The 23,236-nt window shown below is 42.7% G+C and overlaps 1 non-coding gene across 1 annotated transcript; it reads left to right on the top strand.

Moving 5' to 3' along the window:
• The first annotated feature begins 1,582 nt into the window (after window positions 1-1,582).
• Window positions 1,583-1,656, top strand: trnan-guu. The gene has a single exon. It is a non-coding gene; the product is annotated as a tRNA-Asn (tRNA).
• The last annotated feature ends 21,580 nt before the right edge of the window (window positions 1,657-23,236 follow it).

Below are 23,236 nucleotides of genomic sequence, written 5' to 3' on the forward strand. Positions count from 1 at the left end.
TAATCAAAAACAAATGTTACACATATTTATTTGACAATTTTGCACACGATTTGACAGGAAATCAAACCGTATGCCAGCTATTCAGTTTTAATAATTTAACATGTTTGATTAACAACATCAATCCAATATAAATTAATTAAGCTATATGCGCTTTGCGAGCACAAGAGCAATTCCTCATTACTGTCCTGTTAGTCTACCAGAGAGAGTGAGAGAGAGAGAGAGACAGAAAGAGAGAGACAGAGAGACAGAGAGAGCGAGAGAGAGAGAGAGAGAAAGAGAGAGCGAGAGCGAGAGCGAGAGCGAGAGCGAGAGCGAGACAGAGACAGAGACAGAGACAGAGACAGAGAGAGAGAGAGAGAGAGAGAGAGAGAGAGAGAGAGAGAGAGAGAGAGAGAGAGAGAGAGAGAGAGAGAGAGAGAGAGAGAGAGAGAGAGAGAGAGAGAGAGAGAGAGAGAGAGAGAGAGAGAGAGAGAGAGAGAGAGAGAGAGAGAGAGCGAGAGCGAGAGGGAGAGAGAGCGCGAAATAGTGCTCTGAGCCTCCAGGACCTTCTGTTAAACCAAGAATCAATGTCACTCCACTTAGAAGTAAATTGAAACTATTTTTCGTTGGAGTCCCCACCATGTTAATTTCAGCTTCAGGGTCGTGGGGAGGACACTTTAGTGATGATGAAAGACGGTTTCCCATTTACTGAGCTTGGTCACACCCCCCATTTGAGTTAATACTGCTGCTCCTTCAGTTTCCTTCATTCTCTCCCATTCTCCATCCTTCACTCTCACCCGCAGACAGACAAAGGGACAGGAAGAATCATAACCTGGGTCCAGCTTTTTGTTTTATTCCCGTATCTCATGCATTCTTATCGAGCAGACTAAGGTCTCTTTAAAAAACACCTCTGAGTCTCTATCAGCAGAAAGAGCTTGGAATCTCTATCAGGAGAAAGAGCTTGGACTCTCTATCAGGAGAAAGGGCTTGGAGTGATGCCACGGTGTCAGAGTCTGTATCCTTGTGCTGTAACTTTAATTGATTGTGAATTAGTAAAAGTCCAAATGCTTCAAGCTGCAAACAAATAATCCTGCTCTGCATTCTGACCTTTCCTACGGCGAGGCTGCTCTAAATGCAAAGGACTGGTTCACTGAGAACACACACGTGCGCATGCACACGCACACAGACACAGACACACACACACTAGGTAGGTTAGGAGCTATACTAAGAGCTGGGTGCTGATATAAAGAGCAGTGAAAGGGCAGAGTGTGTGACTCATTCTCCTGTCTGGTGTGTGTGTGTGTTTTCAAGGTTATGTGTGTGTAGGAGTCATCTGCAGTAATGATCCTATCAGAGGGATAATTCAGCTCACACGCAACCATTCAGCTCACAGGCAAGCATACCTGAACTCAAACACATAAATAAACTCTGTAAAAATAACAATAAAATAAAACGCCCTGTGGCTCTCTAGGAGCAGGAATGAGGAACAGCAACTGGCTGAAACGGCCTCAAAGTTCAGGCTAGAGTGAGAGTGCAGCAGAGAGTCTTTTCAGCACCAAGGACAGCATTTATTCATGCTGTGTGCCTATATGCTTTCTCAGCTGTCTCTGTGGCGCAATCGGCTAGCGCGTTAGACTGTTAATCTAAAGACTGGTGGTTCGAGCCCACCGAGGTACGGAAAGCTTTTCTAATTGTGCCACCGTTGGTATGCAGAATATTTTAGGAATATAATGAACAGCGGCATGCTTTCAGAGCCATGTGACTGTGTGTAGTGTATTGACTGCATTCGGTAGATTAGCAATAGTTACTGATTTACACTCTCACTCTGGAGGGAGCCGGAACCTGTCAGAGTAAATGTTTTTACAGTAATTATTTTTTTTTACATTTTAGTCATTTAGCAGATGCTCTTATCCAGAGCGACTTACAGTTAGTGAGTGCATAAAAAATTTTCATACTGGCCCCCCGTGGGAATCGAACCCACAACCCTGGCGTTGCAAACGCCATGCTCTACCAACTGAGCTACACGAGGCCTAATGAATGAATAGTAATAAACTATGTAATAACATAGTAACAGCATAGTAATAACATGTAATAGCATTAGCAATATGAATTATTTTATTTTATTTCTCTGTGCTTCTGATTCACTGAGTTATAAATTGAAAGCAGTTTCCACATTATTAACATAAAGGTTATCAAAAAGCATCAGGATACCAAACAACTAAACTCATTAGAATTAAGTTATTCAACCGCCAGGAAATCTTAAGATGGGAAGATGCTATCAATAACAAATAGAGGTGAAGTAAAAAGGATACTGGTGTAATGAAAATGGTAAACATATTCATGTTATCTTCCTCATGGTGTCATGCCAATAAGGACTATTAGATTAGGAGGAGCATGGGAGCACTATTTCCCATGTGAGAATATAATGGGACACATATCTGTGTTACTGTCTATATGACTATATTTTCTGGAATATCGGTGTCATTGAAGCTCATCAACCTCAACAAAATCCATGTCCTCCACATAAACTACCCCACAGGCCGTTAGGGCACCCAGCTCATCTCAGCACTTCTCATCCTCCCTCTCTCATCCCGTCTTTGTTATAGGAGAAGAGGAGTCGCAGGCACTGAGTGTAATTAAATCATGCTTTAAAATGTAAATATATCATTAAACAATAGGCAGCTCCACTAGCTTTAATGGCTGCTGCTCCGGAAGGTTCAGCTGTTAATCTTAGTGATGTCCTGGATGGTTCTGTGATCACTTATAATATTCTGTTTCTCTATGGCTGATGGTGAGGTGCTGTATAGTATGGATGTGTACTAGAACAGATAAAGAAAAACCGTGAGGGTTAGGGTTGAGCCGGGGTGTGGACATGAAGCTAGGTTTAGTGTTAGGGTAGGGTTAGGGTTGCTGAGTCAGGTGTTTGTATAAAAAGAAAGGCTTTAACCCAGTAGAATATCAGTTTCAGAGCAAGAGCAGCAGCAGCAGCACAGAGAGCCAGCCAAAATGCCCAACATGAACAGCAGGACTGTCTTCTACGAGGACAGGAACTTCATGGGCCGCTCCTAGGAATGCAGCTCCGACTGCCCTGACATGTACTCCTCCTGTTTTTCAGTCTCTCGTTCCCAGCTCTCGGTCCCGGCTCTCGGTCCCGGCTCTCGGTCCCGGCTCTCGGTCCCGGCTCTCGGTCCCGGCTCTCGGTGTATATTGTGTTCCCTTTATCAGATGCACTTCATTTTGTATGAATTAATATCATAGACATGACTTTTTAATGGATGTACTGAATTTATTTTATGTGGTATATAGAAATTATCATATTTATCTCCATTTAATAATACATATTTGAAGGCTAATGATTACACCGTATGACTTAATGCTCCTGTACACATCAAATGACATGTCTCCCTCTTAGATATGACCTGACTAGATATACCAGCCACACACGTTAAATACGTCTTTGTCCTGATTGATATTGGAGTATGTCAATTAAAGTCATTTTACCCTACTTGAGTTCCATTAAGCTAACATTAGATATAACTGTAACTGTTTAAAAGGCGCCGTATCAGACTTAAAAAATGCTTTTGAAGTATGTGAAGATGTCAATTAACCTCTTTCATGTGTCGGTGTAGCTCACCACTCTACAGAGTTGAAGTGTGAGACTGCAGTGCTGCTGAGTAGATAAAAGCTTCTATTAACAGAGTGTGCAATCAGGGTCTCTAGCTGGTGCGTGGGCAGTGGGCGGAGACATACAGCCAGGAAAAGTATTTTAGAAACTTCTCAAGCGCTTAAAGGGATAGTTCACCCAAATTACAAAATTACATTTTGGTTTCCTTACCCTGTAAGCCAGGTGTAGGCAACCCTCTTCCTAGAGTGCCGCAGGTACTGCAGGATTTTATTCCAATTAGGCACCACACCTGACCAACTGAGCTAATTGATCAGTTCAGTGATTGCCTAAATTCAACACACCTGGTGTTAAAGTTCGGTTAAATTGAAAAAATGAAGTGCCTGCGGCACTCCAGGACCAGGGTTGCCTACCCCTGCTGTAAGCAGTCTATGGACAAGGTAAGACAGCAATCCATGCTTTCGTTTAGTTTCCCTGGCACTGTTTTGAAATGCTAACATTTTAGCGTTTGTGGCACAAATACCATTCAAGTCATGGGACCGATATTAGCATTTTCCGCACATCATGTCCAAATGTTTAGAAAGTCTCTCAAATTGATTGTGAATCTCACCTAAGTCACTTATAGATGATTTTAACATGATGCGCAATTTTGTTTTAGATTGGTCCAATGACTTGAATGGGATTTATGCCAACAGTGCCAGCCACTGCCAGGGAAACTAAACCAAAGCATGGATTGCTGTCATACCTTGTATATAGATTGCTTACAGGGTAAGGAAACCAATGTGTAATTTTGTAATTTGGGTGAACTATCCAGATTGTACAGTCAACTTTCCTGCCAGTTCTTGACTATGGTGATACCATTTACCAGAATGCAGCAGCCACTACTTTTAAACCTTTGGATGCCGTCTACCATAGAGCCCTTTGCGTTATTACAGGTGACAATATATCAGAAGGTCGGCTGGACCTTGTTTACAAAGCTCTGCTCCACAAGCTTCCAACATAACTCACTTCCCTATTGAAATATAAAAATATGAGAAACCAAACTCTTGGGGTCTCCCTTGTCTCCACAAAGTTTGTTAAATCGGCCTTTAGTTTTAATGCACTACAGTTATGGAATACCTTACAAAACAAATTACACCTGGATGCCCTGGTGCCGTTAGGGCAGTTTAAAACTCTGTTGTTAAATGAGTTTACTGAAGTGTGCAATTGTTTCAGTTGACTATTATAACTTGTTGTAAAAACCTGATGTAATGTTTTTATAGCTGTCTTGTAGTTTTTTAAAAATATTTCTGTTGTTGCTGTATTGATGTAATTTTTTGTCCTCAGGGCACCATTGTAAATGAGACACTGGTCTCAATTGGGTTCCCCTGAATAAATTAAAGTGAATAAATAAATCCCTTCAAGTATGTGCTTAGGAAACCACTGTGTATACAAAGAACATTGAAAGTTTGCTGAAGAAACTTGTGAAACGTATAACTATTCCACTGCGTCAATGTCTGCTTCCTCTCCCTGACCCTCCCCCCTCCCTCTTGAGTCAGCAACTCTCCTCCTGGTACAAACCTTCATCGCTCCATTAACTCTCTGGCTTCATTAATAAGGCTTCATAATAATACTACAGCACAATAAAACTGATGTTTATTACAGCACAGACTAACTGGAAAACATTTCCTAAACTGTTTTCTTCTGGAGTCAAAGGGAGAACCATACTCAGGCAGAGTTGTCTTTGTGTTACACAATAGTAGTTCAGACAATCAGCACTATTATTTCAACAACTGCCATCATAACAGCCACACATAGTTAAAATATTGTTTAATGACAAATAAGGTTTCTTTATTAAACAGATCAGTTCCAGGGCTAAGAGTATAGGTCAACTGCTTTGGTGGTAAAGACAGTGGTGGTGTCTCAGTGTCTGTGGTCAGATCCTTATTTATCTGTGGCTCTGAGGATGAGGAGCTATAGGACCCAGATTATTATTATTAACACTGGAGAATTATGACCAGCTAATTTATCTGAAGCTAAGCAATCTAAACGGATACACCTGTCTAATTATTCCACATTTTCACTGTGTGTGTTTGTGTATGTGTTTGTTTGTTTGTGTGTGTGTGTGTGTGTGTGTGTGTGTGTGTGTGTGTGTGTGTGTGTGTGTAGTAGGTACAGTGGGGAGAACAAGTATTTGATACACTGCAGATTTTGCAGATTTTCCTACTTACAAAGCATGTAGAGGTCTGTAATTTTTATCATAGGTACACTTCAACTGTGAGAGACGGAATCTAAAACAAAAATCCAGAAAATCACATTGTATGATTTTTAAGTAATTCATTTGAATTTTATTTCATGACATACGTATTTGATCACCTACCAACCAGTAAGAATTCCGGCTCACACAGACCTGATAGTTTTTCTTTAAGAAGCCCTCCTGTTCTCCACTCATTACCTGTGTTAACTACACCTGTTTGAACTCGTTACCTGTATAAAAGACACCTGTCCACACACTCCATCAAACAGACTCCAACCTCTCCACAATGGCCAAGACCAGAGAGCTGTGTAAGGACATCAGGGATAAAATTGTAGACCTGCACAAGGCTGGGATGGGCTACAGGACAATAGGTAAGCAGCTTGGTGAGAAGGCAACAACTGTTGGCGCAATTATTAGAAAAAGGAAGAAGTTCAAGATGACGGTCAATCACCCTCGGTCTGGGGCTCCATGCAAGATCTCACCTCGTGGGGCATCAATGATCACGAGGAAGGTGAGGGATCAGCCCAGAACTACACGGCAGGACCTGGTCAATGACCTGAAGAGAGCTGGGACCACAGTCTCAAAGAAAACCATTAGTAACACACTACGCCGTCATGGATTAAAATCCTGCAGCGCACGCAAGGTCCCCCTGCTCAAGCCAGCGCATGTCCAGGCCCGTCTGAAGTTTGCCAATGACCATCTGGATGATCCAGAGGAGGAATGGGAGAAGGTCATGTGGTCTGATGAGACAAAAATATAGCTTTTTGGTCTAAACTCCACTCGCCGTGTTTCGAGGAAGAAGAAGGATGAGTACAACCCCAAGAACACCATCCCAACCGTGAAGCATGGAGGTGGAAACATCATTCTTTGGGGATGCTTTTCTGCAAAGGGGACAGGACAACTGCACCGTATTGAGGGGAGGATGGATGGGGCCATGTATCGCGAGATCTTGGCCAACAACCTCCTTCCCTCAGTAAGAGCATTGAAGATGGGTCGTGGCTGGGTCTTCCAGCATGACAACGACCCGAAACACACAGCCAGGGCAACTAAGGAGTGGCTCCGTAAGAAGCATCTCAAGGTCCTGGAGTGGCCTAGCCAGTCTCCAGACCTGAACCCAATAGAACATCTTTGGAGGGAGCTGAAAGTCAATTTTGCCCAGCAACAGCCCCGAAACCTGAAGGATCTGGAGAAGGTCTGTATGGAGGAGTGGGCCAAAATCCCTGCTGCAGTGTGTGCAAACCTGGTCAAGACCTACAGGAAACGTATGATCTCTGTAATTGCAAACAAAGGTTTCTGTACCAAATATTAAGTTCTGCTTTTCTAATGTATCAAATACTTATGTCATGCAATAAAATGCAAATTAATTACTTAAAAATCATACAATGTGATTTTCTGGATTTTTGTTTTAGATTCCGTCTCTCACAGTTGAAGTGTACCTATGATAAAAATTACAGACCTCTACATACTTTGTAAGTAGGAAAACCTGCAAAATCGGCAGTGTATCAAATACTTGTTCTCCCCACTGTAGGTAGGTAGAGAAGATCTGAAAGTTTAGTTTGTTAATCTCAGGGCTTGAATCTCCTACCTGATGAACTGACAGTTAATTACATTACATTAATTAGTGAACGGTTGAATGAGGCTGAAGTCCTGAGTGCCAGAGGCTGTTTAGCCTGCTGGTTAGGCCCCAGGATTCAAAGTTGCATAAAGTTTTTCATGAATTTAAAACTTCCTGTGGAGTGCACCTACAGTATGTCTGTCAACAATGAAGTGAAAGTGTATCTTTTTTTAGAAAGGTGTTATTCTTGTTAGTATGGTAGTTCCAGTAAGACCTCATCATTATCCTTTCATAGATCTTGTCCTCAGCATTGAAAAGCTTTCTGAGTGTGAAAAGGTTTTCGCTGTCCCCCTGTCTCCAATGCCACATTCATTTAGTTTAATAAAGTAATAAGGCACAAGAGGCCCTCCAATATCATGATTATAATCACAGCTAACGGTGTTGTCAGGTACGAAGCTACAGGATGTCATCTCACATTCCACTAATAGACCTTCACTGGGCTTCTAAATTAATCCCTAGACATCATCTATTGATGACACATCAGTTGTTATATCTAAAGGCACTACACGATACACTAAACTACCATGGTTGAGATAATGTCTCTTTCTATCAACCAGCCCTCCACGATAGTGTGATGTTTCTGCCCAGAACGTGTCTTTGTGAAGTCAGCCCTGAAATAGCGTGGCGTTTGTTATCGGTAGTGGCAGTGTCTCACAGGGAAGGCATAAATAGCCCAGTTAGTCCGTCATCAGGGGTCCTAGGGGACCTAATGCTTCTTGGGGCCTGCCTGTTTAGGCGTCCTCAGAGGAGCCTACATGCCTGGGGCAGCTGATGGAGAGGTGGCTCTGTTGTAATCCTGATGATTGAAATAAACCTAGAATCATTCCCCTTTTCCTCCTCCCTCGCTTCCTATCCTCTGCGGGGCAGGAATCATCCTCCTCCCATCCACCTCTCCTCAAGAACGATCCCCCTCTTCTCTCTCCTCCTCTCCTCATCCCCCTCTCTTCAGCAGGACAGGCGCCAGATGGTGCTGCCATTTATACCTCCTTTTATTTTGTTTTTCTGGCGCAGAGACACTGGTCTTCATTAGGAGAGAGAGAGAGCTAGAGAGAAAGAGAGCGAAAGAGAGAGAGAGCGAGAGAGAAAGAGGAGAGAGAGAGATAGAGAGGAGATAGAGAGAGAGAGAGAGAAAGAAAGAGAGAGCTAGAGAGAGAGAAAGAGAAAGAGAGAGAGAGAGAGAGAGAGAGAGAGAGAGAGAGAGAGAGAGAGAGAGAGAGAGAGAGAGAGAGAGAGAGAGAGAGAGAGAGAGAGGAGAAAAAGAGGATAGAGAGAGAAAGTGAAGGAGCTATAGAGAGAGAGGGAAAGAAAGAAGATAGAGAGAGAGAGAGACAGAGAGAGAAAGAGGAGAGAGAGAGATAGAGAGGAGATAGAGAGAGAGAGAGAGAGAGAGAGAGAGAGAGAGAGAGAGAGAGAGAGAGAGAGAGAGAGAGAGAGAGAGAGAGAGAGAGAGAGAGAGAGAGAGAGAGAGAGAGAGAGAGAGAGAGAGAGAGAGAGAGAGAGAGAGAGAGAGAGAGAGAGAGAGAGAGAGAGAAAAAGAGGATAGAGAGAGAAAGTGAAGGAGCTATAGAGAGAGAGGGAAAGAAAGAAGATAGAGAGAGAGAGAGCGAGAGAGAAAGAGGAGAGAGAGAGATAGAGAGGAGATAGAGAGAGAGAGAGAGAGAGAGAGAGAGAGAGAGAGAGAGAGAGAGAGAGAGAGAGAGAGAGAGAGAGAGAGAGAGAGAGAGAGAGAGAGAGAGAGAGAGAGATGGGCTTAAACCACGAGCTACGGCTCCAAAGATCGCAGGGTTCAATCTCATTGTTTTGTCATTTTTGTTTTTCTGTTTTAACCCTCCTCGAGAGAGGTCCAGCTTGATATGTGAGAGTCTGTGAACCAGGTCTGTTGTCCTTGGCTCTGTTTAGCCGCATGGAGGTGAACAAAGGAAAGATGGGGGTGTGTCCTCCTTTGTCCTAAGTTGAGTGGTTCCTTGCTGGTGGTTTCATGCTCCTTTCCTCTGAGTTTGGATGGTCCCTTGTGGGCTGCTCCTTTGGGTTGTGTCCCTGGTTACTCTGTCTGCTGGCTCTTCTTTTGAGTTGCAGAGGCTGTGTTCTAAATTGTCTTCTCCTTTCCTTGAAGAAGGTTAGATTAAATGTACCGTTCAGGCTACAATAGGTCTTTAAAGATTAAATCTCCTTCTTAGATTGTTCAGTGAAAGGGCTCTTCCGTCCCAATTTCTGTACTGAATTACAGGTACTATTCCCTAAAAGGTACAGTACTTTCCCACCAAGGTCCAGGCCCTGTGGTCAGCAGCAACTCTTCACCCTCTGTCACGACTTCCTCTGAAGCTGCCTCCCCTCCTTGTTCGGGCAGGCTTCGGCGTTCGTCGTCACCGGCCTTCTAGCCACTGCCGCTCCATATCTCATCATTCCATTTGTCTTGTCTTGTCAATTACACACATCTGGTTCATATTCCCCTCATTAGTATGTGTTTAAGTGTTCCCTCTGCCCCCTTGTCCTTGTGGGTGATTGCTTCATGTGAGATGAGTGTAGCTCGGTGGAGCTACCTGTACTTTGTATTGCCGGGGTATATTTTCCCCGTGTGCCTGTATTTGTTCCAGTGCGCCTGTCTTGCGCACTGGACTGTTGATGCTGTCCAGCGTAACCGTGTACTACGGATCCTCAAAAAGTTCTACAGCTGCACCATAGAGAGCATCTTGACTGGTTGCATCACCGCTTGGTATGGCAAATCCACCACCCTTGACCGCAAAGCGCTACAGAGGGTGGTGCGGACAGTCCATTACATCACTGGGGCCGAGCTCCCTGCCATCTATATCAGGCGGTGTTAGAGGAAGGGCCGTAAAATTGCCAAAGACTCCAGCCACCCAAGCAATAGACTGTTCACTATGCTACAGTCCGGCAAACAGTACCGAAGCATTGCCTCTCGGACCAAGAGGCTCCGAGACAGCTTCTACTTCCAAGCCATAAGACTGCTAAATAGCCAGACTGTTAAATAGTCAACTAATGGTACCCAAACTATATGCACTGACTCTATCCAGTGGTGGAAAAAGTCCCCAATTGTCATACTTGAGACATTTTCTATTAAGGTATTTACTATTTTACTCAAGTAAAAGTGAAAGTCACCCAGTAAAATACTACTTCAGTAAAAGTCTAAAAGTATTTGGTTTTAAATATACTTAAGTATCAGAAGTAAATGTAATTACTAATATATAATTAAGCATCAAAAGTAAAAATAACTCCAGGACACCTACAACACAATGTGTCACAGGAAGGCCAAGAAGATCATCAGGGACCTCAGCCACCTGAGCCATGTCCTGTTCTCCCCATTTCCATCACTCAGAGGCGGGCAGTATAGGATCATCATGGCAAAAACTGTAAGACTGGCCAATACCTTCTACCCCCAGACCATCAGGCTGCTGAATAGCCACCAGTAGTCAGCAACCTGCTCCACCTGTCCCCCTCCTGCCCCCCCGGAGGATTTCCTACCCCACTGCTCCCACTATGGACACTCCCCACCCCCCCTCAACTGACATTTACCCTGACCCCACCCCAATGGACATTTATCATTGCCACCATTTAAATTGTTTATTTATTTATTAAAATAAATTGGGGGAAGATCTGCTTTAATATTGCAGATAGATTGTGGCTTCCATCAATTCCAATCCCCCATTTATTTTTTGTAAATATATAAATAATATATACATATTTTAATATATTTTCCATTACTATTTTCCCCTAACCCTACCATCCCTCCCCTATTTGGAGTAAACTAATGGACATCAACACTTAGGCTTCTATTTACAGCTAATACATACTATATACATTTTATGGACAAAGTATATTTTACAATAGTTATCTTTTGTTTGTTTTTAGTCCCATCCTTCAGCTCCACTCTACCCCTCCCATCTATATCTGAATACCATTCCAGTTTTGATTTCTATTTGCCATATAGTTTTCAACTGTGCTGTGATGTTTCACAAATGTTCTGAACCTTTCTATTCTTAAATATTCTACATATTGTAAATGAAAGATAAACACTTTTGATAAGAGTATCATATTATATATATTATTGATCGATTGACTATGACTTTTTAAATCACCGAGCAGTGCTATTTGCAGAGTTAGCTCCAGGTAAATGTTGCAATTCTTCAGCCATTCCTGAACCTGCGACCAAAAACCAGCTACATATGGACAGTACCAAAACTAATTATGTAATGATTCTGTCTCTTCACAGTAAAATCTGCAGAGCTGGGATGGTTGTATCTCCCATATATATAACGTTCTATTGGTTGAAATAATTTTGTATAATAATTTAAATAGAAAAACTCAAACTTTTGAATCCAGCGTTGTTTTGTGTATCAGTTCATAAATCTCTTCCCAACTATTTTGCAATCTATACGGCACAGCTGTCAATTTTTTGGTATACTTTTGTATTCATCACCATTTTCTTTAGCCAATTTTGGTCTTTAATGCTGGGCCGACAGACAAGTTCCTTACTTTCTCCCCCTTCCACTTGCCTCTTCCATTTTTGCGGTAATGCTTCAATTAGTTGGTTGTAATTTTGATTAGAGCAGACATTTCCATATATTTTTGTTAGCTGCATGTGTGATATTTATGATATCCTTTACAAAGATTATACCTTTTTTTTATATGTATTTGTTGTAATATTTGTTCTGTCTTTTCTGGTGGATTAAACTGAAATTGCAATCAACTTTCTATGGCTTGTTTTAAAAATAGCTATATTTTGGAGATTATTTCATTTTCAAATAACCGAAAGTGAGAGGTTGTAATCTGAATAAAGGTAAAAAAGCCATTCTTGAACATGAGTTGAGACATTTTTACTAATCTGATAGAGAACCAGTTTGGATTTAAGTATAACTTATGTATGACTGAAGCCTTTAGTGAGAGGTCTAATGCTTTAATATTTAATAATTTCCGCCATCCAAAATCATAGGATGAATATATCCGACAATACCTTTTTAATTATAAGCGCTACGCACTTTGCTAGTGTGGGGCCTCCAATTTTCTAAAATGGACTGGATCTTTATATTTATCACTTGCGTCCTGTTTCAGTAATAATGAAATCAGACCTTCTTGTTGTATCTGATAATCTACAATCTTTATAGGAGTGATAAAAAACATGCTAATAACGGTCCTCTGAGTACATCAAAAAAGGTTTGGTATACCTCAACTGGTATGCCATCCATCAAGAAGTTCCTCCTCTGTAATTTGGCCTTCACATGAGTCTTTCTGTACAGCTGTTCATTTGACATTATTAATAGGAAACAAGTTTCAGTATATTATTTTTGGTAGCATTTCTATGTTGAAGATTTAAAAACAAAATTGTGCATTTTCCCCAATATTCCATCCAGTTCGCTTAATTTTTTATAATATATTACACTTGATCTTTCTTGAATAAGTTCCTCCATTTTCTTTTTGTTTCGTATTCTGTGCCTCTATGGTACTGTTTTTATTGCTATCTATCTGTACTGTTAGTCCCTCTATTTCCTTTCTTAATATTAATTATTTGACTTAAATTGCTTTTGTTTTAAAGATGAGTATTGAATTGCATGGCCTCTAAATGCTAATTTAAAAATGTCCCATACAATAAGGGGATCTGCTGTACCTATATTATGTCGGAAAAAGTAAGTTATAAATTATTCTGTCCTAGTTAAAAACTATTTGTCATCCAATAGGCTTTGATTACATTTCCAATATCCTCGCCCACGTGGAAATTCTGTAAGAGTAATGTCCATGCTAATTATTTGATGGTCCGACCGCATTCTGTCCCCTATCAACACTTTTTAAACCTTCGGTGCCAGCGAGAATGACATAAGAAAGTAATCAAGACGACTAGCTTAATTGAGCCTCCACCATGTATATCTCACTAGGTCAGGATATTTAAGCCTCCGTATATCCACTAGTTCCATTATATCCATGATATTCGTGATTTCCTTAAGTGAAAAAGGGTGATAGTTTGTAGTGTTTATATTTGGACTGTATAGATTCATGAGCAAAATATGTTTATGGTCCAATAATATATTCAAAATAATCCATCTACCTTGCGGATCTGTTTGAACAATTTGCACATTCGGATAAAAATTATTGTTAATTAATATCATCACCCTGGAGTACATCCGGGCAGCGAGGAGGCTGAACCCTCGCCAGGCCAGGTGGGCCCTATTCTTCACCCGGTTTGATTTAACACTATCTTACATCCCGGGTACGAAGAACCTGAAGGCAGACACGCTGTCACGGCTGTACGACACAGAGGAGAGGCCCATAGACAACACCCCCATACTCCCAGCCTCCTGCATTGTGGCGCTGGTAGTATGGACGATGGACGCGGACATAGAGCAGGCGTCACGCACAGACCCATCTCCACCTCAGTGTCCAGCAGGGCTGCAGTACGTGCCTTCTCTTGTCCGTGACCGTCTGATCTACTGGACACATATGTCCCCCTCCTCTGGCCACCCAGGTATCGGTCATACTGTGCGCTGCCTGACCGGAAAGTACTGGTGGCCTACCTTGGCTAAGGACATGAGGTTTATGTCTCCTCCTGCTCGGTGTGTGCCCAGAGGAAGGCACCTAGACACCTCCCAGTGGGTAAATTACAGCCCTTACCAGTTCCACAACGGCCATGGTCCCACTTGTGTATTGACTTCCTTACTGATCTTCCCCTCTCTCAAGGTAACACCACCATCCTGGTCGTTGTGGACATATTTTCCAAAGCCTGCCGCCTCCTTCCTCTGCCCATCTCCCCACGGCCCTGCAGACTGCGGAGGCCCTGTTTGCAAACGTCTTCCCGCACTACGGGGTGCCAGAGGACATAGTGTCTGACCGGGGTCCCCAGTTCACATCCAGGGTCTGTAAGGTGTTCATGGAACGTCTGGGGGTCTCGGTCAGCCTGACCTTTGGTTTTCACCCCGAGTCTAATGGGCAGGTGGAACGGGTGAATCAGGATGTGTGTAGGTTCCTGCGGTCCTACTGCCAGGACCGGCCGGGGGAGTGGTCGGTGTTCTTGACATGGGCTGAATATGCCCAGAACTCTCTCCGCCACTCCTCCACTAACCTAACGCCATTTTAATATGTTTTAGGTTATCAGCCGGTTCTGGCACCGTGGCATCAGAGCCAGACCGTGGATGACTGGTTTCGGCGTGCGGAGGAGACGTGGAACTCTGCTCACGTCCACCTCCAACGCGCCGTGCTTCGCCAGAAGGCAAACGCTGACTGCCACCACAGTGAGGCCCCGGTCTTTGTACCGGGTGATTGGGTCTGGCTCTCGACCTGGAATCTGCCCCTCCGCCTGCCCTGCCGGAAGCTGAGCCCGCGGTTTGTGGGGCCGTTCAAAGTCCTGAGGAGAATAAACAAGGTTACTTATAGGTTACTACTCCCTCCAGATTAACCCCTCGTTCCATGTATCTCTCCTCAGGCCGGTGGTGGTTGGTCCACTCCAGGAGTCTGAGGTGCGGGAGGTCCCTCCGCCCCCTCTGGACATCGAGGGGGCCCCGGCGTACTCTGTCCGTTCCATCCTGGTTTCGAGGCGTCGGGTGGGGGGCCTTCAGTACCTCGTGGAGTGGGAGAGGTACGGTCCGGAGGAGCTGTGCTGGGTCCCGGTGAGGGATATCCTCGATCCCTCCCTGTTGCGGGATTTCCACCGTCGCCATCCGGCTCGCCCTGCTCCACGTCCTCCTGGTCGTCCCCGAGGCCAGTGTCGGCGCGCTTCTGGAGCTGCGCGTTAAGGTGGGGTACTGTCACAATTTCCTCCGAGGCTGCCTCCTCTCCTTGTTCGGGCAGGCTTCGGCGTTCGTCGTCACCGGCCTTCTAGCCACTGCCGCTCCTCATCTCATCATTCCATTTGTTTTGTCTTGTTTATTACACACACCTCGTTCATATATCCTCATCAGTACCTGTATAAGTGTTCCCTCTGCCCCCTTGTCTTTGTGTGTGATTGTTTATTGTGGAGGTTCGATTAGCTCCGTGGAGCTCTTTGTTATTTTGTATCGCCGGGTTATATTCACCCGTGGGCGTCATTGTTTTCCAGTGCGCCTGTTTTCCGCACTGAAGTGTTTGACACATTGCTGCGTACTACTGTGTTTGGAATAAACCTTTTATTCTGTGATTTGCCCTCCTGTGCCTGACTCCTTCAAATCACCCATCACATTTATTATCTGCTAAACCATTACAATTATAACTGCTATAATTATTTCACCATTTACCGCAATGAAATACGAGTTTCAATTATATTTATTATAATATATGTTTGTAAGCTTACCATTAAAATGTACCATAATAATTGAGTGTCCATATAGCTGTACCATGTTATTTGCACTGTTACTGAGTAAACCTCCAATTGTTCTCCACTATTCCACCCGCTAAAACCTCTCCCATCCCAAGGTGGATTGTCGTCCCAATGTTGTTAATATGTACATATTATTATTTCAAATGTTATTATTATCTATTTTTATTATATTTGTATTGTTTCACATTGTTGGAGCTTGGAGCTCAATAATTTCACTGTACCCTGTAATTACATCGGCAACCCTGTAAATGTGACTATTCAAATCTCTAATTTAATCTAATATAATCGCTACTAAAAATAATCATATTTTTGTATATTAGAGTAAATATTAATTTGTATCAATGTATTATTATTGTTATTAGTGCATTAGAAGCCACAAATTGATCCAAACATCAGAGCTTGGGTCCAGCTACAGCCAGGCAGAGTAGTGGAGCTGAGCTGAGGGACACTGGAAAGGCACATACTTTAGACTGTGAGTGTGCTTCAGAGTGTATCAGTGTGCATTTGACTGTGTATGTTTATACTGTATGTTAGTGTGTGTGCATGCAGTACAGTGTTTGTTTGGCATTGTTGTGACTATAGTGTCTGTGTGTGTGATGAGGCTAGGTTGTGAGCGTGCCCAGTGCAGGGCTGATCGCGTGCCAAGTGCTCCTGGGGTGCCAACTGTGGCTCCACTCTGCTCAGCCACCGTGAACACAGAACAGACAGAGTGTTGCAGAGAAAAACACTCTCTCTCTCTTTACCTCTCTTGCTTCTTCTCTCACTCTCTCGCTCACTCCCTCTCTCTATCTCATACCCCCCCCTCTCTCTCTCTGTCTCACACTTTCTTACAGTACTTTTCCTCTTTCCTCTCTCTTCCAGATCATTTTGGTCTGGATGAAATGCTTTGAATAATAAGGCCGAAAGTAATTTTTCCTTTAATATTCAATGCCATTGCAATTGTTTTGATGTAGTGTCAGTTCATTTCTTCCTATGTGATTGTAGTTGTAGATGTATACTGCAGAGTCAGTGTACTGGTTCGTCTCCTAGAAATTATATTATTTTATACGAATACAATTGCTCAGAGAAAGAGATTTTGTTAAACAAGTAATACTTTTTATTCTCCAAAAGGTAGGGGTAAAAATGTTTGACAGCCCAAAAGATTCTTATAAATACATTTTTATATTTGGTCCCACATTCCTCACACGCAATGACTACATCAAGTTTGTGACTCTACAAACTTGTTGGATGCATTTGCAGTTTTTTTTGGTGTGTGTTTCAGATTAGAAATGTGTTCATTTGCTGGTAGAAATGTGATCAACATCCACTGAAGTAGCTAGCAAGTTTACTAGATAGATATGGTAGTTGCCGTGGTAACTAAACAAAACAGACTTGCTAGTTTAGCAAACTTGTTGAATGAATTTGCAGTTCATTTTGTTTGTGTTTCAGATTATTTTGTGCCCAATAGAAATGAATGGTAAATAATGTGTTGTGTCCTTTTGGAATAATGATGAGTGAGAAACACTTCTACATTAATGTGGATGCTACCATGATTAAGGATAATCCTGAATGAATCGTGAATAATGTTGAGTGAGAAAGTTACAGAGGGTCAAAGATCATACCCCCAAGACATGCTAACCTCTCACCATTACCAATAACAGGGGAGGTTAGCATGTCTTGGGGGTATGATCTTTGAACCTCTGTAACTTTCTCACTCAACATTATTCACGATTCATTCAGGATTATTCTTAATTATGGTAGCATCCACATTAATGTAGAAGTGTTTAGAAACATATTATATTCATATTTATGATAAAAGTGACTCCAAAATGACACAATACATTATTTACCATTAATTTCTAATGGGCACAAAATAATCTGAAACACAACCAAAATGAACTGCAATTTCATTCAACAAGTTTGCTAAACTAGCAAGTCTGTTTGTTTAGTTACCACGGCAACTACTATATCTATCTAGTAAACCTGCTAGCTACTTCAGTGGATGTTGAACACATTTCTACCGGCAAATGAACACATTTGTAGCGGCAAATATGTTAAATTATAGCAATGGTATAAAAGTGATAATCAACTCGGGGCTCTATGCGTTCTCTGGAAAATAATGCAACTCCGTGGAAGGTCACTTCCACTCCACTAGCCCGTTGTGGAACACACCTTCCATGTAGTTCATTATTTTACATAGAACGCATAGCCCCTCCCTTAGCTACATAATTTCCCTATTTTTTTTTGCATACAATATAGCTCAGTATTTGAATTATTTATTTTATACTGTCATTATTGCTCATCTTTATCAAGGGTGTCAATAATTTCAGACCCCACTGTATGTCAATCAAAAAACAATGATTGCAAAGTTAAACAAACCATACAACTCTATGCACAAATAATACTTTTAACAATGTCCACTGAACATTTTACAAAAACACATTTACTTGAAGAAGAGTGCAAATCAAAAAGTTTGGTAACAGAATGATGGCACAAACAGTCATTCTGTTACCAAACTTTGCATCTGAACTGTTCTTCAAGTAAATGTGTTTTTGTCAAATTTGCAGTGTTCCGTGGAATTGGCCATATCCATAGTTCACCATCACTCCTATGGGCTGATAATGACTTACTGCTGTCCCTTTCCAATGAGTTGAGCTGGAAACAACCAGCCACCATGATGGATCACACACACACATTCCATTTTAGTAATTTAGCAGACTCTCTTATCCAGAGCGACTTATAGTTAGTGAGTGCATACATTATTTTTATTTTCCATACTGGCCCCCCGTGGGAATCGAACCCACAACCCTGGTGTTGCAAACGCCATGCTCTACCAACCAAGTGCCTTAGACCACTGCGCCACTCGGGAGTCCATACACGCAGACACGCACGCACGCACACAAGCAGGAACACAAGCATGCGAGCACGCCCACACACACGTACATATATACACACGCACACTGAGTCTTAATACTTACTGTTCATTAACATTTTGTTCTAATTACTAGGCTCATTAAAGCATTGAATTAGCAGTAGATTCCTCTGCTTCCTTACTGCTTTTCATCGTTAACCAAATGAAGCGTCTCAGGTTCTAGGTGATTACTATTAAGATGTAGGTAGCGTCGCCTGTGAAATGTCACTTCACAGATAGTAAAAGAAGACTGGAAGCATTTTACCTCAGCTTGTCCCTGCGAAAGAGAGTGTTTAATGTTTACTGTTTAGTGTTGTGTGAGGTCAGAGGTCGAAACAGAACACATCCATTATGCTATTCTCCACTCTGAGAAAACAGTGAATCTAGAAGTTCAACAGCATTTACATCCAGAAAAGGTCTGTTTGTTTTGTTCTGGTTTAGAGGTAACGCAGGCACGCATGCAAACCCACGCACAGACAGAGCAGGTTCATTCTCTGGAGGTCAAGATCAAACAGCTATTTTATTGGTCGCGACCTTGAATAGGTAATGTGGGATTGATTGATTGGCTGAATCTTCAGAGGGGGTAAACACAGAGAATTAGCCCTAGATTGACAGTGCTGACACACACACACGCACACACACGCACACACACACACACACACACACACACACACACACACACACACACACACACCACTCCTGTGTGCATCACTCAGATCAATTTAAATGCCTGACTGAACTTATTTGGAAAATGTTTTATAAAGAATTAGCCAAATAAAACACTTTCTTACAGTAACAAGTGCATATGATAACCATGTCCACATTTTGACTCAGTAAAAGTGACAGGCCTGACACAGCCATAGTATGGGAGATTAGCCAATGCTATGGCTCATTACATGGCATAATAGCTCTTACTTTGGCATAATTGCTACAACATGAGATCTTTAGGAATGAAATTGACCAGCAGTGGTCATCCACAGATGTTGCTTAAAGAGGATTCTAAACCTCTGATCTACCAGTCTGTTGATGTAGTAGTTTACCAAGCACACATAGATGATACTACTCTTGGAATTACTTCATATGGCGTAGAGGACAATCCGCTACTGTTACTAACATAATATTACAAGAATTATCATAATTTGTACCCTATACTTTGATGTATTTCTATCAAAATTACCAATACTCAAAACAAATCAAATACAGGTATTGTAACACTTCAAAAAGTATTTGTGCCCAAAGGGGGAGAGGAGGGAGAGGGTGAGAGACAGGGTTACAGGGGCTAGGTATAATATTTGGCCACAGCAGGAGACAGAGCTAATGTTGTGTATCACCCTCCAACAGACCTGCTACCATTACAGATCACTTGTCCACCATCACCATACACACACACACACACACACACACACACACACACACACACACACACACACACACACACACACACACACACACACACACACACACACACACACACACACACACACACACACACACACACACACACACACACACACACACACACACACACACACACAAACACAGTTGTCCTCCTCTCTCCATTTCACGGCGGTTCTTTCCTCTATTTGCTACAATGTATAATAGCCTTGGAATAGCTATAGTAATCAAGCTGTCGTGTCCCACTGCCGCTAAGGTTAGATCCTCTCTCCCTAATTATCACCAAGGAAACCAATGTTCCGCTTTAATTCTTCTAATGAATGAAATATTACAGAGAGGAGTCTGGCTGCAGCCGAGCGGAATAACAGCTTTTAGTCATAAAACACAGAGGAGGAGAGGAGAGGGGGAGTGAAGGTGACTCAGGAGAGATGGAGGGAGAGAGAGAGGGGAAGGGAGAAGGATGCAAGAGACAGAAGGAGGAAATGGGGGGAGATAGGGAGGGAGTGAAATGAGGAAAAGAGCATAGAGACATGGGTACAGAGACATTGAGGAAGTGAGAAAAAAATTAATGAAGAGAGCGAGAGTTCTGAGAAACAGGAAGCTAGAGGGTGGGGAAGGAGAGAGTGAGAGAGAGAGAGAGAGAGAGAGAGAGAGGGGGATGACCAGTACAGTGTAATAGTTTAAACCCCCTAATGTTGATTTCCGCGCCTACTTAGCATAAGATAGAGATATCAGTTTTTTTGCATTGGATGCGTCTCAATCCACCGCATCTGCCTATGTCGCACTTCCGCATCTGCGATGAAAGGTGACAGAGCTAAAGCAGTGTTTTTCAGACCATGAGCCATCCCGAAAATCGGTCTTCTCACAAAATCATCTGTAGTGTCCGAACAGTTTGGCCTACAAATTATTATGACCCCTCTATGGAAAGATGAAACTCTCACAAACACGACGTTCTCCGTTTTGCTCTACGAACCCCACAAGTGTTTTGGGACTTGTCTGAAGTCGGTACAGCTAATCTACCAACTTCTGTCTGTAGCGTCTGAACATTTTGGGCTACACACTAATTTGACCACTCTGTTGAAAGGTGAGACTCTCACGAACACGTCGTTTGTTTTGCTCTAGGACGCCCACAGCCTTCACAAGACTTGTCTGAAGGGCCCCCAGTACCAGTTGAAAAAATGAATGGCTATATATGGAGATCTTTCTTATATCTGTCAAATATAGGACAGACACTTCAGAACAAACTTCTTTTAGATTTTTTTGGGGGGACTATCTGTTGTTCCATGTAGTGAATCTGTTATTCAATGCTTTTGTATGGGCTAATAGCAGTATACTTCAAGGGGTCAAATAGCACAATGTTCCTTAGTATGACCTTCTTAAAACAATTCCATATAGCTTAGGAATCCCCTCCCTTAGACAGGGCTTAGACTCTTATAGGTTAAAGATAACAAACCACTTGTCTGTTCAGTAATATGGATAGATCACACTGGAGACTGGATGGCTCTCTATGGTCCCGTGTGGCTCAGATGGTAGAGCATGGCGCTTGCAACGCCAGAATTGTGGGTTCGATTCCCACCGGGGACCAGTATGAAAATGTATTCCCTCACTACTGGTTAAGAGCGCCTGCTAAATGACGTGAATGTAAGACAGAACCAAGTTACAGTCCTATTTACATTATACAGGACTGGGTCTTCTGCTCTGTTCTACACTAATCACCATGACACTTTATATTTAGCCTTATCATTAAAGCTAAACAGAACTGAAGTTTGTGCGGTTTTAATTAATGCCCATGGGTTACAGTTTGAATTGACTGCTAAATTGACTGCAAATTGAACTTAAACTCGATCTTCAGTTATATCCCTGAGTTAGTGAATTTGAAAGCTGTGTTTTAAACCAAGGGTGTCAAACTAATTTTGCCCCGCGGGCAGCAGGTTTTCATGGAGGTCCATAGGGCCGCACTGACAATTGGTTATTTCCATGTTATTTTATACATTTGTATAAATGTGTTGCCTAATACTGTTTAAAGCAGGGGTGTCAAACATACACTATACATACAAAAGCATGTGGACACCCCTTCAAATTAGTGGATTCGGTTATTTCAGCCACACCCGTTGCTGACAGGTGTATAAAATCGAGCACACAGCCATGCAATCTACATAGACAAGCGCTCAGTGACTTTCAACGTGGCACCGTCATAGGATGCCACCTTTCCAACAATTCAGTTCATCAAATTTCTGCCCTGCTAGAGCTGCCCCGGCCAACTGTACGTGCTGCTATTGTGAAGTGGAAATGTCTAGGAGCAACAACGGCTCAGCCGCGAAGTGGTAGGCCACACAAGCTCACAGAACAGGATCGCAGAATGCTGAAGCACGTAGCGCGTAACAATCGGCTGTCCTCTGTTGCAAAACTCACTACCGAGTTCCAAACTGCCTCTGGAAGCAACGTCAGCACAATAACTGTTCGTCGGGAGCTTCATGAAATGGGTTTCCATGGCCGAGCAGCTGCACACAAGCCTAAGATCACCATGCGCAATGCCAAGCGTCGGCTGGAGTGGTGTAAAGCTCGCCGCCATTGGACTCTGGAACAGTGGAACTGAATTCTCTGGAGTGATGAATCACACTTCACCATCTGGCATTCCGACGGATTAATCTGGTTTTGGCGGATGCCCTTATATATAGTGCAGCACTTCAGCATACAATGACGTTATAGACATTCTGTGCTTCCAACTTTGTGGCAACAATTTGGGGAAGGCCCTTTTCTGTTTCAGCATGACAATGACCCCGTGCACAAAGCGAAGTCCATACAGAAATGGTTTGTCGAGATCGGTGTGGAAGTACTTGACTGGCCTGCACAGAGCCCTGACCTCAACCCCATCGAACACCTTTGGGATGAATTGGAACACTGACTGCGAGCCAGGCCTAATTGCCCAACATCAGTGCCCCACCTCACTAATGCTCTTGTGGCTGAATGGAAGCAAGTCCCCTCATCAATGTTCCAACATCTAGTTGAAAGCCTTCCCAGAAGAGTAGAGGATGTTATGAAAGCAAAGGGGAGACAAACTCCATATTAATGCCCATGATTTTAGAATGAGATGTTCGACGAGCAGTTGTCCACATACTTTTGGTGGAGATATCCATCATTACACTTTGCAAACCAGTTAGTTGGCATACTATTTTGATGGAGCAGCTCAGTGTGCTCAATAA

The sequence above is a fragment of the Coregonus clupeaformis genome, chromosome 23 (assembly GCF_020615455.1).
Source record: "Coregonus clupeaformis isolate EN_2021a chromosome 23, ASM2061545v1, whole genome shotgun sequence".
Lineage (NCBI taxonomy): Eukaryota > Metazoa > Chordata > Actinopteri > Salmoniformes > Salmonidae > Coregonus > Coregonus clupeaformis.